Source organism: Chelonia mydas, chromosome 5, assembly GCF_015237465.2.
Source record: "Chelonia mydas isolate rCheMyd1 chromosome 5, rCheMyd1.pri.v2, whole genome shotgun sequence".
NCBI classification, from domain to species: Eukaryota; Metazoa; Chordata; order Testudines; family Cheloniidae; genus Chelonia; species Chelonia mydas.
The window spans coordinates 15,508,853-15,530,735 of NC_051245.2; the positions used below are offsets into that span (position 1 = coordinate 15,508,853).

General features: G+C 43.0%; 1 long non-coding RNA gene across 2 annotated transcripts in view; it reads right to left on the reverse strand.

Moving 5' to 3' along the window:
- Nucleotides 1–11,227, reverse strand: part of LOC122465779 — a 33,583-nt gene extending 22,356 nt beyond the window's left edge. The window contains exons 1-2 of one of the 2 annotated variants that reach the window (XR_006290823.1): nt 11,106–11,216; nt 10,469–10,608 (exon numbers count right to left, since the gene is read on the reverse strand). This is a non-coding gene — a long non-coding RNA (uncharacterized LOC122465779). Of the gene's footprint in view, nt 1–10,468; nt 10,609–11,105 lie in introns of both variants that reach the window. The other variant, XR_006290824.1, reaches the window with a different exon arrangement.
- Nucleotides 11,228–21,883: the final 10,656 nt, after the last annotated feature.

Below are 21,883 nucleotides of genomic sequence, written 5' to 3' on the forward strand. Positions count from 1 at the left end.
TGGTGTAGTGAAAATGAATTAGGAAGTGTTATTTAATCCTTCACATAACACCAGAATCAGGGGTCACCTAATGAAATTAATAGGCAACAGGTTTAAAACAAATAAAAGGAAGTACAAAAGAACCCGATTTATCCAAGCCTCCATTATCTGGTTCTCTCTATTAATTGAGCCACCAGCGCACACACAGGAATATAGGAAATTGACACTTCAGCCTCTGGGCAGTGGGGCTCCAGCTGTCAGCCCCTGAGCCCCGCCGCCCAGGGGGCTGACAGTATCTTAAAATAATGGATAGAAAGCTCTTTGCCCAATCTCCTGATTATCCAGATTTTTGATTATCCAATCCAGCCTCGCTTCCAATTAGATTGGATGAACAGGGTTCCACTGTACTGCTCCACACAACACACAGTCAACCTGTGGAACTTGTTGCGAGGAGATGTTATGAAGGCCAAAACTACAACAGGGTTCAAAAAAGAATTAAATATCTTCCAGGAACTTAGGTCCATCAATGGTTATTAGCCAAGATGGTCAGAGCTGTAATCCCATGCTCTGATTGTTCCTAGCCTCTGAGTGCCAGAAGCTGGGCGTGCATGACAGAGGACGGATCACTCAATGTTTGCCCTCAGGGCTGTCCTTATCCATACACAAACTACACAGCTGCATAGGGCACCAGGAAATTTGGGGTACCAAATTGCCCCAAATGTCCTGGTGCCTATGTAGCTGCAGGCTGCTCCAGCGGTCAGCCCAATCCCCCGGCCAGCTGAGCCGGCCAGGAAAGCTGCCCTACCCCTGCCCCGGCCCACCCCTTCCCCAAAACCCCTGCCCCACCTCTTCTCAACCCTGCTCTGCCCCACCCTGGCTCTGCTCCGCCTCTTCCCAACCCTGCTCTACCCCAGGCCCTCCCCCGCTACACCCCTTCCCCTGAGCTACATCCTGGGGGACTGCAGCAAGGGTCGGGCCTGACCCCGCACTCGCCAGGTGGCAGGAAGTGAAGTGACCTGGCCCCAGCCTGCTCCGCCTCGCTGGCTCCCAGTGGTGCCACCAGTGGGGGGCAGGGGGAACCACTCCCCAGCCCTAAGTCCCAAGGCTGGGAGCCAGGGGAGCAGAGCTGAATGAGTTGGGGTCGGGTCACTCCACTTCCCACCACCCCTTGAACACCGGGCGGCAGGAAATGGAGCGACCCGGCCCCAACCCACTCTGCTCCACCGGCTCATGCTGGGGGGTGGTTCCCCCCCTGTCCCCCAAGCCTGCTCCTGCCCCCCACAGACCTTGGGTGTGCCCCCCCAGAGGAGGCCTGGGTCTAGCCTCCCCAACCCCCCGCGACGGGGCTGTGTAGGGCACCACAATGTCTAGGGACGGCCCTGATTGCCCTGTTCTGTTCATTCCCTCTAACGCACCTGGCATTGGCCGCTGTCGGAAGACAGGATACTGGGCTAGATGGACCGTTGGTCTGAGCCATTATGGCTGTTATGTTCTAAAATCCCTATTGTAGGCAAATCTCAGAGAGAAGCCTGTGGCTTTGGAACTGAAGAACTTTCTAGTCTCAGCTCCCTTGTATAACTGAATGTTCTCTCTACAGTTAGGAATTCTAAGGCCATTCGTGACTCACGACCTCTGCATTGTTACAGTATGAAGGGGAGGATGGTTATTGCAGGAATGCCTTCCACAAAGTAATTATTGATATACACCAGTAAAATCACATCTGAGAGGAAGTGCTTCAAGCAGCTTATTAAATGCACCGAAGGCCAGATCTACCCTCACTTAGAATCTCTAATACTTTCACTTGCCTACAAAGTTTCCATAAAGTTCTGCTGAGAAATAATCTAGACCAGGTGTTTCCCCAAGATATGAGGCTTCTAGATAAGCATTTCTCACACCTGTGATAATTGACTCCTTGAGCCAAACTACACCCTATTCTCTCTCTAAGAGTAGGCAGAAGAGTATCTTTCAGCTAGGACCAGAATCTATATTTTCAGGGGCTGCTTCTTCTGATCTCAAGGCTGTTTTCTTACCACAAGAGGCAAAATTTGTAGCTGCTTACATCCTACAGGGAGGTAAGCATGACATTCTGTTCATTATGAATTGCTAGTAATATCAAGGCATTATTGATCTTTTAGCCCATATGCCAGTAGCTTTTTAGCTTCCTATCTTACCTCCGAGGCCCTACGTTTTCAGTTTTTATTTTGTGTCAAATAAAAAAAAAATATTTAAAATGTGTGAAAATCAGTGCAAAAAACTAAACTTCACAGTTTTCTGGGTGAATATTGGGGTCAATGCTGGGGGATGGACAGATAGAAAATAGCAACAAAAGTAAAAGTATTGAAAGTAAAAGCAGTGTAATGCTTTGGTTTATTTCATGAACTGTACATTAACAGGACATACATATGCATGCATGTGTGTATCTTCCACTACTTTGCCTTACTTTAACAGACAGCTTCACATTTATAATTAGACTAACTTACTATAAACATGAACATATCTACCTAATGTAATGGACTGGATTTTCTTAACATAATCAGTATTTCCATGTACTTAAGTGGTCCAAACTTCAAGTGAAAAATCAGTAAAAACTAAATAATCGCTTTTGTAAAACCCAGGAATTTCTCAGTAAAAGCTAAAAATGAAAGGCCAAATGAAGGGCCTCACTTATTCCTTACACCATACCCGGGCAGTTACTGTTGATCCCTCAGCATATCTGCTGGGCTGAATATAAGATTGTGTGTCTGAAGGAACCTATCTGGTTCCTGAACTGTGATATGTGGTTCAGCCAGAATGCAGAGTCAGTTTACGAAAGCCTAGAGATTCAGGGCTAGAGAGATCTAAGAGCACTTAAACATTAGAACACAGTGTCCATTGTTTGATGGCATGTAAGATATGGTAAGACACTCGGGATCCCTACACCCAGCCTCAGTATTGCATCACATTGGTAGGGTGACCTGGGGAAGCCTGGACTGCCATTGTCTGTAGCGTACTGTGCCCTTCTTATGGCTAAAATGAAGACCTCATTCTCTAAGGCTGTGTGGTTCTGGTACATTTCATAGACACTACAAGAAACATGCACTGTAATGCAAAACAGAAATCAGTGTTTCACAGAAAATCAGGCAATTTTGCAGCAGATAATGAGAAACACATTTTCTTCATTGTAGAATACATGCCTCCAAAGACAGAAGAATTAGAGAACAAAGCAATAGGCTTAATATTAAAGCAGGATAAATAATTCAAAACCAATACATTTAATCTGGTAATATAGCTCCATTCCCTGTTTGTGAATTGGCCACAGATAATGTTTTTTTTGGACTTTAAAAACTTTGGCCTAGATGTCTTGTCCAAGATCATACAGAGACGCTGTCCAGGATGGGAATAGAATCCTGCTGACCTGAGTCAAGGTCATTTGCTGTGGACCAAGGGTTTTCCAATTAGGGGTCTCACCAGGGTGCCAAGGGGTTGAGATCGCCCCACCCTTTCTGTATTGCTAAACGGGAGAGAGGTGTCAGCTAGATGGGAGAGGGATTGTGTGTGCATGCATGGGGGCGTGTCCCAGCATGGAAAGGGGGGTTGCAGTACAGAAGAGGTTGAAAACCCCTGTTGCAGACCATACCCCCTCACTGAGAGGAAATGGAATGCAACCTGTTTCAATGAAATCGCAAGTAATGCCAGTTAAGAATCCTTCAGTCCGATCACTCCATAATTCATATAATCATATAGTTGCCTGTCTTTGTGCAAGATTGGAATTTTCTGCTAATAACTGGGTCACCCAGTAAGTACTGTGATAACATAATATATCCAGGTCAGCAATGACTTATGTTTCCAGCATGAGAGAATCAGTTTTCTCATAAATGATTCTTCCTCCGCCTATTTCCACACCCCTGCACTTTCATTTCTGTATGAACAAAAAAGGAGATTAAAACTGTGGACACAGTATTAATATTGTTCTTTCATGTGGCTTACACATCCCTTAGGATCCAGCTCGCCTTGCCAGACCACAAACTTGCAAATCTTTATGGTGTGACTCACTGTGTTTCTTGAATCTCATTGGTTAACTAACTCTCCTGATCCCACTCTGTTAAATTTGTCTGTTTTCTATTGGGGGAGAGGGCCTGAGCTGTTACCTGAAGAGTTACTAAAGTTCACTGACTTGGAATAACCTCGGATGTTGGTAAACTGTCTCTCATGATTTCACACTACTTCCTCTTATTCATTCATAGCTGAAATGTTAATGATCCTTCTAGTAAATACAAGTAAGGTATAAACTGTAGCAGAAATGCCTCAGAGTGTCATATTTGTGGCTAAGCTATTTCTGCAGGGTAAAAATATCTGCTAGGCTGACAAAAATCCTCTCTTTTCCTCTAAAGTATTAAACCTGCAGATCTGCTTGGGTACATTTTGAATGAAACAGACCTTTATGAAAAGTCTCAACTTTCTTTGAATTACCTTTAGGTATCAGATCTTACTCAGGAAGAACTCTAGTCTAATCAAGAGAGAGAAGGGCTGAAGATAAATTCAGTACAGGTGGCCTGCAGGCCAGTTCAGAGGTCCTGCTCGTGCTCTGAAAGACTTGAAAATGCTGGTGATTAAAATGCTGGAGGATAAGTGGGTGAAAGGCTGCAATTAAAGGGGAGAATTATAGAATATCAGGGTTGGAAGGGACCTCAGGAGGTCATCTAGTCCAACCCCCTGCTCAAAGCAGGACCAGTCCCCAACTAAATCATCCCAGCCAGGGCTTTGTCAAGCCTGACCTTAAAAACTTCTAAGGAAGGAGATTCCACCACCTCCCTAGGTAACGCATTCCAGTGTTTCACCACCCTCATAGTGAAAAAGTTTTTCCTAATATCCAACCTAAACCTCCCACACTGCAACTTGAGACCATTACTCCTTGTTCTGTCATCTGGGACCACGGAGAACAGTCTAGATCCATCCTCTTTGGAACTGCCTTTCAGGTAGTTGAAAGCAGCTATCAAATCCCCCCTCATTCTTCTCTTCTGCAGAGTAAATAATTCCAGTTCCCTCAGCCTCTCCTCATAAGTCATGTGCTCCAGTCCCCTAATCATTTTTGTTGCCCTCCGCTGGACTCTTTCCAATTTTTCCACAACCTTCTTGTAGTGTGGAGCCCAAAACTGGACACAGTACTCCAGATGAGGCCTCACCAATGCCAAATAGAGGGGAATGATCACATCCCTCGATCTGCTGACAATGCTCCTACTTATACAGCCCCAAATGTCGTTAGCCTTCTTGGCAACAAGGGCACACTGTTGACTCATATCTAGCTTCTCGTCAAGTGTGACCCCTAAGTCCTTTTCTGCAGAACTGCTGCCTAGCCATTCGGTCCCTAGTCTGTACCAGTACATGGGATTCTTCCATCCTAAGTGCAGGACTCTGCACTTGTCCTTGTTGAACCTTGTTGAATTGACCCACAAAATATATATGAGATGATCAGCTGGTTCAAAGGGGTGTGGAAGTCTGGGATGCAGAGAACCTGTCTGCCTGGTGACTGTTGTGCTAGTAAAACCTCAGTATGATGTGATGTTAAATTGTTAACGGCCTTGTCATCTAGTGGGTTGTGTGAACTGACAATAGGTTTAAGCTTGTGTCTAAAATAACTAGATTAAACTGACAATGCAGTTAAAGAAACCAAGGTCTTATGGAGCTAAGAAGCTCATAGACTTTTCTCTATTGCAGATGCTTGCTGGGACACCAGCACTCCATCGCAGGAGATTGAAGGCCTTTTCAAATTAGGAAGTGAGGCAAGAGAAATCCTTAATTTGTTGTGGAGTTTTAGATAAAGTACTTAACTTTAAAGGAGTTCTGCTTACATGAGATCACCAGAGTTCTGAAATGGGCCAATCCCTTTTGATATGCAAAAATATCAATTGGGAGGGAAAGGAAAACATTGTCTATCAAGACCCAAGAAATAATTAACTTAATCTAAGATCTTTTAATTTGGTAAACAGCCTTGTGACTGTAGTAAAATCACAGGATAAAATATCTGTATATACATTGTCAGGTGTCACCAGGTAGTGCTGATTCACATAGTTTTCCAAGTTCTTTTCCTTAGTGTGAGAGCAAATGTTCAGTCTTGGGCCTGTCATCAGTTTTTGTTATGCAAGGTTCTGCGACTCAGTGCAGTGGTCTTTAGAGAGGGAGCTCTGTGAGTGATCTGCAGCTGAGTTAGTGCTCTACCTTGATTCAGAGTCCCTGATTAGTGTCCAAGCTTGAGGCAGAGTTCTTCTCTGAGAACTGGCCATTGATGCTGATCTGAGGTTCCTGAAAGAAAGGACTGACCTGCTCTGTTCTGGGACTGACTGGTGGGTATATATACAAATAAAACAAGTTACATTTAGAATATATCCAGATTCTGTGTCACTGAGTTCTCTTCAACTGGGAAGATGTCCTGCAAGGCCCTGGACATCTGCTATTGCTCTGCACTGGTGTCAGAGTGCGACGCTGGTGGCGGAAAACGGGGCAACACTGTAATATGTATTCCATACAATGAACACATATGCACATAATGTAGAGAGGTTGTGTGTGTGTGTGGGCTCATGCACATGGTAAGTTTGGAGAATAGGTTACTAAGAAGATCTAATATATATACACACACACAGGTGTACTATATAGTCATCTGGTCTATAGGTAATTTTGTTTGGATAGTTTTAAAGTATGTATTTCTCTGTGTGTGTTTGTGTTTAATATAACATAAGATTATATAAAAATATAGAAATCAGTGGACAATTATTCAAGTCATGCATGGTGAACACCTACTAGATCAAAGAAACCACTCTCCTACCCTCTCTATTCGAGCTGAAGAATTTCACAGCTTTGATTAACAAAGTAATACAAAAAAACAACAAGCAGTGCCCTTCCTCCACCATCCTGACTTGCCGAATCTTGTACCTCTGATTAGCACATCTGAGAGGTGTGTGGAACAAGTCCAAAAGGGACTAGGAGAGGAAGGAACTGATTTTCAAATGTGCTATTCCTTGGCTAACAGGCAAAGTATGTATGTTAAATAAACACAGTGCTTTCTCTTTTATTTAAAAAAAAAAAAAACACACCACCCACAAACCTAAGAACAAAAACAATCAAGAAGCTTCATATGTTATCACTCTTGAGTTCTGTGTAACGGGAAATTTCTCATCTCCAGTAACACTATGGTAAGTGATGTAGGCTGCACCTTCTTTTAGATGAAATACAGTTGTTCATGGGCTCTTGTTTGTGCTGCATCTCTGGAAGAAGTTGTATTCAGTTTTAAATAATCAGTTTGTTAACCAAGCTCAGAATCCTTTATTTTTAGAATTAGGGATAATTACATGGGGTAGGAGATGGTGTAATATACAGCAGAAATATTTAGGAAACTAGCCACTTCCACCTCTTTCTTCTTTTGTCTCCTCCAAACTCAGCTTTACATATTCCTAGTCCTAGAACAGTCCCCTTTTCCTCATTTGCCATCTCTCCTACTTAATATCCTTTCTTCAAGCAGCCCCTCCTCCCTTTTCATTAGTAACCCTCACACTCTTTCTTCCCGGTCTTGTGTGCTCTTTGGGACAGGGAACATTACTTGGTGCTTTATAAACACACACAAGGTTATTTTGACTGTTACATACACGTTAACCTTTGGGGGGCCACAATTTTGTGGTTCTATAAAAAATAGGTTCTAATATTTCATGGAGTAAGGATCTCCTTAAACCCCCAGTGCTGACCACACAGTATCCATATGCATCAGTTTTTCTTTATAAATTGCCTGAGAAATCCACTCCCACCATCCTGATTTTAAAAATGTTTCAAAATTAATTGTAAATCACCTCTCTCTGTACTGAATTTATCTCCAGCCCTTCTCTCTCTTGATTAGACCAGAGTTCTTACCAAGTAAGATCTGATACCTAAAGGTAATTCAAACAAAGCTGAGACTTTTCATAAAGGTCTGTTTCATTCAGATGTGGGTGAAGATGGGCACCTTCCGAGCCTACATGCTGAGTGAAGGAGATGTACTTGGATACTTCTGCTTTCAGCCACCCAAGCACAGCCCCCACATCCTTGATCCCCTGGACCTTAAGTCAGCTTGTCCCAGACCAGCTGACCCCCTAACATGGCTGCAGCACAGCCTGCAATAAAGAAGGAAGCACTGTACTGAATAGCTACGGCAGCACTTTCTCCTTCTCGGTGGGTCACACAGACCTTGTGCGATGTTCTCCCTTCAGCGCAGTGATCCATAGAAGGAAGATTGGAACTAGAGGGTAAGGGGAAGTGGGAGGTCCAAAGAATGGATGGGGACGTGAAGGGGACACCCTCTTCCTAGTGGTTTCCTTTGAACACTATCTTCTTCTCACACTGATAGTATGATGGGTATGGCACACAGAGAAAGTGACTCTCATACCACTGATTCATCAAAACATGCTCTGAAGTGTTCCTAGCCTTTCTTTGCCAGAAGCTGGGAATGGGTAACAAGGGATGGATCACTTGATGATTACCTGTTCTGTTCATTCCCTCTGAAGCACCTGGCATTGGCCACAGTTCGAAGATAGGGTACTGGGCTAGATGGACCATTGGTCTGACCCAGTCTGGCCGTTCTTATCCATCAACCCTTCACATAGGTTATTTTCATAGACTCACAGAAGATTAGGGTTGGAAGAGACCTCAAGAGGTCATCTAGTCCAGCCCCCTGCTCAAAGCAGGACCAACCCCAATTAAATTGTAGGTGGCTAATTTCCCCATGATCTGTTATCAGGCTACAGTGGTTTACACCCTAAATCACTAGTTACAGATGAGTCTCTTTGAACTCTCAGTTCTCAGTAAGAAGTGGATAATTGCAGACTTGTTCCTCTTAGCACCTCTATACTCTCCAAATGCCACCTACAAACAAACAAACAAAAAAAACCCCCACCAAATCATCTTTGCTGAAACCCAGAGAAGCAGAGAGCGAAACAATCAGATGTTATTCCAGTCTGACTCGTATGCTGAGGAAAATACCTAATCACCCCATACATTCCGATTAGCAGGCATCATCTGACAAACAGCAGATAGGGTATGCAAAGGGTGGAGGTGCTTACTCATTTTGTAAAATGTCACATTACTGATAATATGCAATTTTTAATAGAAATGAAATGCCTTATTTGGTCACCTGCACTGATAGAGAACGCTATAGAATTGTCCCTCCAAGTATCTTCTCTACTGTTTTGTCCAGCCAATCTTTTATAACCCTGCATCATCTGCAAGCGTTTAATACTGAGGGAGATAGGGAAAGGGCCACCATTGTGTTCCAAGTCACATTCAGCTCTTTTCAGAGAGCATTTGATCCTTATTGATATCCACTGTGCCATTGACAGGCTGGGTCATTCTCGGAGTCTAGGGTGCTGCTTATGTGATTCTTACCCTGCGCAGTTTAACTGGCTTCCTAATCTGGCAGAAAGTGACCCAGAAAGAGGCAAAACAGAAAGCAAACAGAGCAGCAGGAAAACTAATGCTCAGGGAAAAGTTTTATGACCTGTTGGGGGCTGCACATAAAAGTCACGGGAAAGATACTCATCCTATTTCTTTACACATTAAGTTTAGTCATCTAGACAGCAATTGTCCTCCTCTATTTAAACAACTGATTTCACTGTGTAAGCAATTTAATTAATAAACTTAATACCCCAGTGAGGCAGGAAAGTATCATTATCGCCATTTTACAACTGGAGAAACTGAGGCATAGAGGTTTAGTGACATGCCCAGGATCACTTGGGAAGTCCATCTGATCCAGAATAGAATCCATCTCCTACCTCCTCAGCCCTGTACTTTAATCACAAGGCTATTCACTCACCAACACTGACTCTTATGGCGCTTAAGGCTTTTCCTGGAGGTCTGTTCTAGCAATTTTATTACCCATTCATCTGGAATTTGGGGTGTGGGTACCACAGACCGTGAGATGAAAGCAAGCGATGCTGTAAAGAGGCAGAATAATCTGGGAAAAATCCAGAATAATGAGTGTTTTAATTAACATGAGTCATGAAATATGGTTACAAACCTGAAAGCGTTCGCCCCTCCCCATATGCTGAATAACTTTGGGCAGCAGCGACACGCAAGGCATTACACATTGCAGGGAAAGGCATCAACTTCTTCATAATTTGGGATTGGCCCTGCTTTGAGCAGGGCGTTGGACTAGATGGCCTTCTGAGGTCCCTTCCAACCCTGATATTCTATGATTCTATGATAAAGGGAAGGTAACCTGGCAAACTTTCCATGCCAAGTGAAAGCAGCTAGCAGCACTGAGAATGAACATGACAGTGGATGATACACACTGGGCAATGTTTCCTTCCATGATCTGCCAACTAGCCTGTACAGGCCTGAGACTTTATTAGGTGACAATAATAATCCTCCCTGAGGATCAAAATCAAAAGTAATTATCAAACTACTAATGGGAGATGTAGTGGTGTATTCTTTATTACAGCACAGGGAAAATTTGACTACTTTGGTTTACAGGGGTTCTACCGAAAGGACCTACCTGGTCTGACTCCAGGCCTGTCTGCTGCCTCAGTTTCCCTCTCTCCCTCAGATGGTTGACTTTGTAAGGGATGGCTCAGTTCAACAAAAATAAACCTTTACTTTCAGGATTGCAGGCTGGGAACTTGTTACTTTATTCAGCTGCATAACAATGGGGTGGGGAAGAGAGGGGCACTCCTACTGACAAAACAGGAGGGGAAGGGTGGAGCATGGCTCCATACCATAAGTCTATTGGTAACCCTGTTAACCCTATCATGTTCACTTTAGTGCAGTCAACCACTAGCTTCCAGCACTTTTTAGATCTCTAAGGGTACTTGCCTTCCTGCTTAGTCGTAAAAAGAAAGTCCACCCCTCCCAGAGCTTAATCAGAAGTCCAAACAGAAAAACCCAGTTCTCCCACCTCAGCCTGGTGCTAGCCACAACCCTTCCAGCGAGGGTCTGTCCTGTTCCACAACCATCTGCAGCTGTTCTCCTGTATTCAGCTTCCCACCTTCCCAATCTACAATCAGGCACTTTGTCCCCATCTTGTTGGCAGGTAGCTGCACCACCTCACAAAGCGGCAGCATAGGAGGGAAACCCACCTGCACCCTCTACTATGTGTTCCCAACCCAGAGACCCATAACAATTAGGCTACCTACCTCATAAATCAAATGGTGCTTTCTATCTTCCTATTCATCCAAGCTAATCCTCCTCACAGCCTCTTTCCTGGCTGCTTTTTAATGAAGCACTCACTCCCAGGTCTACCCTCCTTATAGTCTTCCTCCTGACTGACCACAGGCTGCCTTTTTCATCTCTCAGCACACCTGGTTTAATCACATGCTTTCCCCTTGTTATGTGACCTGTATGCCCATTCCTTCCACCTAGGGAGGTGGTCTAACCATGGCACAGGTGCAGTGGAGCCCCCATCCCTTTGAAGGGCCAGCCAACCCTCTAACAGGTTCATGTGAACATTGTTTTCTAGTTTACTCACATGAGTTTTGCTTTGAAGTTTGAGCAAAACCCCTACTGCAAAGAGAAATCAAGCTGAAAGCAACTAGTTTCACTTCACTCCAGGCCAAACACTCCAGGCTCAGTCAGAATGCAGCCCAACAGAACTCAGCTCACTGAAAAGCATGAAAGCGCTCTGCAAACCTGGAGGAAGTTTTGGATTTGCTTTTGTAGTGTCTATGAAAGGCCCACTGAATGACACTGTGTGAAAAGCCAGCTGGGAAATTTTCAGTGCAACTGTTTTTTGTCAGAAAATGCCAATTTTTTGATATCTAAACCCTTTGCAGTAATGTACTGGCTTTGATGAGACTTCTGTTGGGAAGGAGTTCTCAGGTCCACAATAGAATTTCTGGACAAAGCCAGAGAGACCAGAATAACCAATAGCTTGGTTAGGACTCTGACCTGTGATGGGTGTGACTCAGGTTTAAGGCTGACCCGAATCAGGCAGAGCAGGGACTTGAATGTGGCTCTTTCACATCCCACATCAGTGCTCTAACCACCAGGCTACTGGTTGTTCAGGGGTGCTCTCTCCCATCCCTGAACAGGTCTCAGTTTTATCCCAGTGCAGGACAGGAAAACCATTTCCTACCCAGCTCTAACTGGGGCCTGTTTTTGAAAACTAAATGGTCATGTGGAGGCTTGAAATGAAACCTCTGCGGTCCAGATATCTAGCAGGTGAGCTGAACATTCCCTCCCTTAGCTACACCTGTAAGAACTGAGCAAAGCTCATCTCAGCCAGACATTGCTGTCACAGCACATCAAGCTGGGAGACATGCAGACCTGTTCTGTTTCATTACTAAGCAGCTCTACATGTGTCCATAGTGCTTCAGATTACAAATTAATTTATTCAGGTGAGTTTCGTTCAGGGACAGACATTTTAAAATATTTTTAAAAGGAACCTATAGGACGGAAACTAGATTGGATTGAGGTTTGTAGTCTATTGGACAGCACATGAGACTAGGGCTGAAATCCTGGCCCCACTGAAGTCAAGGGAAGTTTTGCCATTGACTTTAACAGGGGCAGTATTTCACCCTAGGTGTCACTGTAACCCAGTTAAGTGTATGTTATGCAGCGCCCCCTGTGGCTGAGCCACATGAATCTATTACAGCTGTGGGCAGAGGATTTAGTCCTGTAGCTCAAGCTGCACAGAGAGCCTGTCTATACAGCAGCAAGCTGGGGCGTAAATCTACACTGCAAAGCACACCATTGTGTGGACCCTGCTGCTGAGCACTGGGAGTTCCCCAGTGCCAGGGGTAATCTGAGGTGTTAAGAGTCATTATAACATCAGGAATTCCGAGTCATTTCCAGCTGTAGCACTGCTGTGTGACCTCAAGCAAGTCACTGAACCTTTCTGCCTCTGTTTCCTTATCTGTAAAATAAGTCTAGCCACACTTATGAGGCTTTGAGGGGTTTAACTGATGTTTGTAAAGTGAGTTGAGATCTTTGGGTGAAAAGAACTACATAGTGCATGTCAAGGTTCCTTCCCCACTCTGAACTCTAGGGTATAGATGTGGGGACCTGCATGAAAAACCCCCTAAGCTTATTTTTACCAGCTTAGGTTAAAACTTCCCCAAGGTACAAACTATTTTACCTTTTGTTTCTGGACTTTATTGCTATCACCATCAAGCGTCTAACAAATATAACAGGGAAAGAGCCCACTTGGAAACGTCTTGCCCCCCCCCCAAATCCCCCCAAGCCCTACATCCCCTTTCCTGGGGAAGGCTTGATAAAAATCCTCACCAATTTGCATAGGCGAACACAGACCCAAACCCTTGGATCTTAAGAACAATGAAAAAGCAATCAGGTTCTTAAAAGAAGAATTCTAATTAAACAAAAAGGAAAAGAATCACCTCTGTAAAATCAGGATGGTAAATACCTTATAGGGTAATCAGATTCAAAACATAGAGAATCCCTCTAGACTAAACCTTAAGTTACAAAAAGACACAAAAACAGGAATATACATTCCATTCAGCACAACTTATTTTATCAGCCATTTAAACCAAACAGAATCAAACGCCTATCTAACTAGATTGCTTACTGATTTTTTACAAAAAGAAAAGGAGTCCTAGTGGCACCTTAGAGACTAACAAATTTATTTGAGCATAAGCTTTATTTATGCTCAAATAAATTTGTTAGTCTCTAAAGTGCCACAAGTAATCTTTTTCTTTTTGCAAATACAGACTAACATGGCTGCTACTCTAAAACCTGACTCTTTACAGGAGTTCTGACCCGCATTCCTGCTTTGGTCCTGGCAAAAGCAACACACAGACAGAGAGAACCCTTTGTTTCCCGTCCCTCCAGCTTTGAAAGTATCTTGTCTCCTCATTGGTCATTTTGGTCAGGTGCCAGCGAGGTTGTCTTAGCTTCTTAACCCTTTACAGGTGAAAGGGTTTTTCCTCTGGCCAGGAGGGATTTAAAGGTGTTTACCCTTCCCTTTATATTTATGACAGTGCAAGATACATATTATCATGCAGTAATGGCTAATATTCCTCCTGTGCTGGGTGAGCATTGTCCCACTGACTATAGCTGCAGGTGGAATGCTCACTGTGCAGAACTGCTTTTCATCATCACTGCTGAGGCAAACCGTGTCATTGCAGCAGCCACTCACCCTCCTTTAGCGACTTCTTTCAGGATAGCAACAAATAAGGAGCGTGGGAAGCACGGAAAGACCAATGCATTGATCCTCCAGGACTCAAAAAATCCTGTTGTGCTTGCTTGTTCTTCTCACTAACCTTGGCCTCTTTGTAGTTGTGACCTCTCGACTACAAAGCTGACGTTTTCTTCAGTGGTGTTTCATCATCAATCAGGGGCCTGAACAGAGGAGCCAGAACACAGCTCTCTTTGTTCAAATAGTTGTTTTAATATATGTAAATGAAGGATATAAGGGAAAGGGAGTTAAATGTGTATGATTTGAGCCCTTATGGTACATCAGCAGGTATCTATCTTTCCTTTGATTGACAGAAGATTGTGTGTGTACTCTGCAATCAGGCACATGTGTTTCTGGATCAATGGATCATATTCTTTGATCTTCCATAACAGCCTCTCATCAGGGAGAAATTCAACTACCTGAAAATATAGCAGTTAAGTCTGACATTTTGGAGGCCGTGACTTACTTTCCTCTTTCCAGGAGTCTGAAGAATTTGGGGATATCATGAATCTTTGTAGTGTTTCCTGACCAAAACTAATTTCACAGTAATACTACTTTGCACTTTTACCTTTCACTTAGTGCTATACAGACATAGATCCTTAGATTCTAAATAGACTTCACTAGACAGACAAAGGATAGGAGGCCAAAAAGGGAGAGAGCAGGTCAGTTGCTTGTTCAGAGTCACACAGCAGGTAGGGAGAGCTTGGATTAGAACTCAAGTGATTTGAAATGCAGCCCAGTGTCCTATCTACTGGACAACGCTGCCTCCCCTTGCTGTTGTGTCTTGGAGTACCTGGGATGGTGCTGACATCAGAAAGACAGAGTTAGAAAAGAGTCCAGATAGCATGAAGGAAGGCAGGTTGCTAGTGAACACCATGTGAGTACTCAGACCTATGTGGTGTGTGTGTGTGTGTGAGGTAAAGGGTGAGAAGGCCTCCTTTACCTTCTTCTTCCCTTCTAGTGGTGGATCACCTGCTTCTGACATTGAGAGCCGGAATTACAAGCTATGATGTTCTTCAGGGTGGACTCATTTAGGGACTGGATTCTGCAAGATGCTCAGCATTCTGACCCTGATCCACGTAAGCATGTCCTTAACTTTAAGCACATGCATAGCTCCATTCATTTGGTCAACAAACAGCAAACTCAAGGTCTGATTGATGAACATGAAGAAGTTTCCGCACCCATGAGAAAGGGGCCTCTGAGGAAAAACTGTGGGCTTTCCCTGTCGTGCATTTGAGACTGAGGTTCATCAAAGTCTACTGTGATACACTACCATGACAAAAAACAGATGAGTGGGACCATGGAAAGAAAAGGCATGAAAGGCCTGGCGGAACTCAGAAGCGCTTTACGCCTGAGTGTCACATGCCCCACTTTATTTGGTGAGTTGTTTTGCATGTGGTAGCAAAGAATTCCAGGGCTAGTGGATTAGCAAAAAATAGCAAAACATGTTCTTAGGAAGGAGAGGAGCATGATCAAAAAACTGAGCACACGGAGCATTGTACAAAGCAATTCTCTTTTGATTTTTGATCTTGTTCCTTTTGATCACATTCTCCATCTCCTCCCCTAACTTCTTTGTTCAGTTATTAGGCATGTTATAACTTTCCCTCTTCTCTCTCCCCCCCTCCCCCCCAAAAAAGAAAGAAATGTGAGAGGATGTAACGCTAGAAATTTTCAAGGGAGCTCCGTTCCATGTAGACACGTAAACATGGGCCAAACTTTCAAAAGGGCTCAACACCTACTCTGAAGACCCAGCTCCCAGTGGCACCCAAGAGATCTGGGTCCTTTTCTTGGCTCCGCCATACACTTCCTAGATCAACTTGGGCAAGTCACTTAACGTTGGTTTCCTTGTATGTAAAATAGAGCTAATTATATTTCCCTGCCTCACAGAAAAACAGTTGGCAGTGTTTGTAAGGAAAGAAGTACTCATTGGGGGGAGGGATAGCTCAGTGGTTTGAGCATTAGCCTGCTAAACCCAGGGTTGTGAACTCAATCCTTGAGGGGGCCATTTAGGGATCTGGGGCAAAAACTGGGGACTGGTCTCCCTTTGAGCAGGGGGCTGGACTAGATGACCTCCTGAGGTTCCTTCCAACCCTGATATTCTATGATTAGTGTTTGTAAAGTGCTTTGAGATCTGCAGATGGAAGGTGTTATGAGCACAATGATTATTTAACAGTAATAGAATAGTCATGTAGTGATTAGAGCAGAGTCCTGGGAAGCAGACTTTCTTGTTTCTACTGCTGATTCTATAACTGACCTGCTGGGTGACCGTGAGCAACTGCTTCACCTCTCTGGGCCTATTTCTTCTCCCATCCTTAGTCTTTCTGTTTAGATTTTAAGCTCTTTGGGACAGGGACTGTCCATTATTATGTGTTTGTACAGCATAGCACAATGGGGCCCTGATCTCTTTTGGGGGCTTCTAGGTGCAACTGTAATATGAACAGGGTGACCAGACAGCAAATGTGAAAAATCAGAACAGGGGGTAAGGGGTAATAGGTGCCTATAAAAGGCAAAGCCCCAAATATCCAGACTGTCCCTATAAAATCTGGACATCTGGTCACCCTAAATATGAATAAACAATGATGTCTTTTCTCTTCTTGACAAGATATAGGAATTGGAAGCCTAGTTATAAAAAACCTACAACGTGGAGATGAGCAGACCTTCACTGAGCAGAGACCCAGGGCATAAGACTAATTATTAGGCTTGTCTAGCAACAATGCCTGTAAGTTGCAATACTTATGAGCAAAAATAGTTAGAGATTGCTTGTCAAACATAGAAATTGCTTAACTCCCTGCAGAGTTTGTGTCTCTTGTACAAATTTCAGGAGAGAAGGGTTAATAGGCTGGGTGGAGTACGAAATAAAGTCTGTCCTTGATTACTTTTTTTTTTAAGTATTGCTTCAAAGTAAGCAGTAATGAATGAGAAAATGTAGGGCAAACCCTGCTTCATAGCAGCTGCAGAAAAAATTTTGCTTACACTAAACAGCCACCCACTTCATGCAGTGATCTCAATCTCAACATTTATCTGGATGCCTGAGAAAGTATCTCACAAAGAAAATGTAATATCCATATTTTTAACTGCAGTGTAGAGTCCTATGGAGAGGGTGATTTACTCTGCTGGGGAAGATGATGACTGACATAACCTAGAGCTCTTCCAGTGGGATAACAACCCTCTTGAGATGCATGTTTGCATTGGGTGGGAATATGGCACTGCTTCCAATAATGTTACAGTTCTCTGATTGGCCCTCAGGGAGGAGTCGCCCATGAGCAGGTTAAACAGGGTCTACAGTATGATATATGCAAATCACCACCCCCACTATCTTTTAGTTCCCATGTTGCACAGTTGGGTAATACAGTCAATTTAAGGTTCCGAAACTGTCAGCAAGACCCAAAGACATAATTTTCAAAGGGCAGATATAACTTTTAGGTGCTGGTATTAGAGATGGGCAGGAGTTTCAAAGCTGAGATTTTGATCCAACATTTCCTGCAGCTGGGAGGTGTTTTGGATCCAGAGTTTTATTGTAACTAGCTTACAGGCCCTTATACAATACTCACTGAATTCAATGCAAAGACTCATGTGCTTCACCGAGTGTTAGATCAGGCCCCTCATCCTTAAAATGCAGATATGGTTTAAAAAAAATTGTCTGTGAAAGTGGCACCTTCTTATTCCACAGATCTGTCCCCTGTATCTGCTTGTACTATACTGACCAAGACAAGTCTTACTATTTCTTATTCCTGATATTACTGCAGAATCAAAGCAGCTTTGAGAGTGTGAGATTGACCACTTTCTGCTGATGCATCATTAACAGAGTTGTTAATGAAATCCCAGTTGCAGCACCTTTCTTGATGTTGTTGATGGATGAGCATGAAATAACCCAGCTTGGCTCTCAGATCCCAGGCTGAGTTTTCAGAGGCTAGCAGTTAGAAAAAACATCTTTTTACCTGTAAAGTGAGCTTGTTTGAAAGGGAGGCTTTGAGAAGCAAAGAACTTCATGATTCCCACAGTGTTATCCAAACATTTCTGAATTTTTAGGCTCCCCTTATATTTCATCCCTTAATACCTCAATTAAACTCTCCAGAATGCACTGTAGAAAACAATAAGGACTGGGTAGGCTGACGTTCTAGATGATCTAATAGGTCTTTCTGTCATTTTTCCATCACTGTAATTCTGTGGTCCTTTCCTTAGAGGTTCACAGAGTGACAATATTGTTATATCAACACTTATCTAATAACAAAAGAGTCTAGATAATTTTAAGTTTCTTTTTATGTATTCTGGCAATCCTTTCCATGCCGATCTTCTCTTAACTATTATGTTATACCATGAGAAAGCTGCTGCCACTCCACATTTCCTTTCTTTTGCACTTATTTGCTATGTCTTACCTTACTCTACAAGAGGTGCAATTCAGACTTTCACATTCAAATATCTTCCTGACTTGACTCCCCTTTAAGATGGAACTGATAGAACCTTCCTTCTTTGCAGTCCAGCAGTGGGTTCAGAGACTCCAGGAAGGTGTGTTGGTCTTTATTTGCTAACAGGGGTGCTGTGCTGGCTGCCGCCTATTTTATGACCTTTATGGAAGCATTTCCCCCCCCCCCTCTTCCTCCACTGTTTCCTCCTTCATCTTTGAGTGCTCAGATTTAGGACATGACAATGGGCCTTCTTGACACTATTCCTGTCCTGCTGTGTCATGTGCTGCATGTTCTTTGGATTTTGGTGTGTAGGGATTGGTTCTACTTTTCTCCAGGTTTTTTTTTTTTTAATGATTATTACTGTATGGTGCTTGAGTTACACTGGCGAGAGCTGGAGAAACAGCAGCAGAAGTTAGAGCAGCATGCTGCTTCAGCACAGCACTAGAACCATACAGACTTGCAAAGCTTGCCTGAGAGCATGGGTGGAAGGGAAGTCAATGTAACCATTAACTTTCGTTTCTCCTTCTTTTCCTTGATGTTTTACCCCACAGCTGTTGCTGAACATTCCAATTACTTTATGTTGAGAAAAGCCTACCTGCTGAGTATCCAAGGAGCCAGTAAGTCCTAAAATTCCATTGATGACCATGGAATACCAGTGAATAAGTCAGCACATCAGATGCAGGCCAAGAATAGCCAGCAACAAAAAGATTAATGGTGATGTCAACTCCCACGCTTTTACTACAAGTCTTCTTGTGTTTTGGGGGTGGGGGGAGGAGGGCATTCTTTTTTTCTTACAACCCCAATACCTCCATTCACGAGAATAGGAGAATCTCAGCTTTCATTTTAAAAAAACAACAGTTTTTAGCCTTATGGTAGCACAGAAAAGCTTAAGAATGAAGACCAAATGCAACCTGAAAGCTCAGAAAACAAAAGACAAATAAAATGAACCCAAAAAATGTACTTTTAAAATGATTTTAAAGCCAATCATATTTTCTTCTGGGGCCTGACTCATGATTTTTAAACATTTATCTAATTTACTCCTGTAATTACTGCCCCTAAATTCCAGCCCTTTAGATGCAAGGATGGAAAAGAAGCCAATCAAGCATCCAGCTCTTTTTATAGCTTCTTGATTAGTTTGAAAGGAGCACTGGGGCACGCAATACTGAGCCCCTTACCCACTTTGAAACTCAACACACCACCTCTTAGCCTAGCCTCATTGTGAAGTGCCATCTGGCTGGTCTGTGACCCAGATAACTTATTTTAATGGGTACTGGCACAACACCATCTCATCTTGCAATATATGAGGCATAACTTTTGCCCTCAAAACTCTGTAGTGTAGACAAGACCATAATCTGAATGTAGAAAGCAAATTTTAGGCACTCAATTTTGAAAATCTTGTGTGGTGTAAATGAATCCCAACACACCCCACCCACACAGGTTTGCGGTGTGATCACACTCCAGATATTTGATGGGATCACACATTAGCTCAGAAACACATTACAAAGCTAAAAATAATATCTAGGGGAGCTGCTGAGTGCTTTTGAAAAAAACAGGATACTTATTTAGATGCTTAAATAGGGAAGCAGAAGTCCAAATTTAGACACTTGTTTATGAACATCTTGGCCTGTGTATGAATATCTTGGGTAAACTTGCTAAAAAGGCTATTCAGCCGTTTCCAAGCAGAAGAGCTCAGAGCTTGAACAAACCTTTCATTTTTGTTAGGCTATGAAGGAAAAGAATTATACAATGGTAAACCTGTGACATCAACTTCACAGCACAATACTTGATGCAGTTCACAGCAGCCACTGATTTTTAAAGGTGGCAGAATTGTGTATATTTTAGATCTTTACTCTCTTTTCCCCGCTCCTTTCTTACTGCAAAATACATTTCCAAGAATCCTCTTCTGAAGAACCTGTGCCAAAGTGGCTTTCATTTCCTCTTGAAGTTAAAGAATAAAACGATTGTAACTAACACCTGCTAGTTCTTTGTAAACAATTCATAGTTCCATTTTACGGAACACAGCATGTCATGTAGTCTGCCAGCTGTGGCTTTTTCCTGTATAAAACTTACTCAGATATAAATGATCACTTTCTTCCTTGAACAAACCCTGTGGCCAGTTAGTACGTCACAGTTCATTCAGAAAAAAGTCACAGCTGCTGCTGGAATTTGAGCCTGGAGCCCAGTTACCATATTTGCCTCTGGTTTAACTTCGTTAACTTCAGTGGAGTTATATCCAGGATGTATTTAGCCCCAGACTTCCAATTTCCCAGGTGAGTAATAGAAAAGAACATTGGCTTATGAGTATAACCTAAATAGATCTATGTTGTGTCTTCCAAGAAGTTGTACAGACAGGTACTAGGTTTATTGCCAGGGCATTGTCTAGCAATAACTTTCTGTTGTGCAGAAGCTAGAGGACACAGAGGAGTCCTGCAATGAGAGCTAAGGAAGGATACATGAAGGCAAGTTGCAAAAATCAGGTGTGACTGACACTGATAAATACCAGTGTAACACAAAACACCTGCTCCAACTTAAAATGTGCTAACATGCATTATCTCTATCACTGCCTTCTATTAGATCAGATGTCAGACCTGCTCAAGCAGTCAACAGTTTCCACCAGTCCTGCTCTGTAGCAGCTGGCCTGGGAAAGGGAAGTTATGGTACAATAGCGATACTATAGTTTATTGTTGAAAAGGCTGCAATGTGTCAGACTTTTTTTTTTTTCCATTATACAAACCAAGGATATTAAATGGAAGAAGCTATATAATTGCATTGTTAGGATTCACAAAAAGAAAAGGAGGACTTGTGGCACCTTAGAGACTAACCAATTTATTTGAGCATGAGCTTTCGTGAGCTACAGCTCACTTCATCGGATGCATACTGTGGAAATCGCAGAAGACATTATATACACAGACACCATGAAACAATACCTCTTCCCACCCCGCTCTCCTGCTGGTAATAGCTTATCTAAAGTGATCATCAAGTTGGGCCATTTCCAGCACAAATCCAGGTTTTCTCACCCTCCACCCTCCCACAAACTCACTCTCTTGCTGGATTGAGATGTATGTACCAATGTCAGGAAAGAAAGTAAGAGTTCCCAGTAACTTGACCATAGTAGTACAGTACATATACAGAGAGAGCGAGATGGAAATAAGAGACATCAAGATTGCACCATATTCAGGAAATAGAGTTAAGGTAACTGCTAGAACCTTCACTGTAAATTGGTAGAATTTCATGTCTTCCAAAGACCAGTCATAATTTTATATCAATGACTTAAAATAACTTAAACCCAGTGATTGCTAATGGAGAATCTAGTGTAGTTCAAGATACAGACCTATATTTTTGGAAGATAAAACTTTGAATTTTATTCTCTATTGTG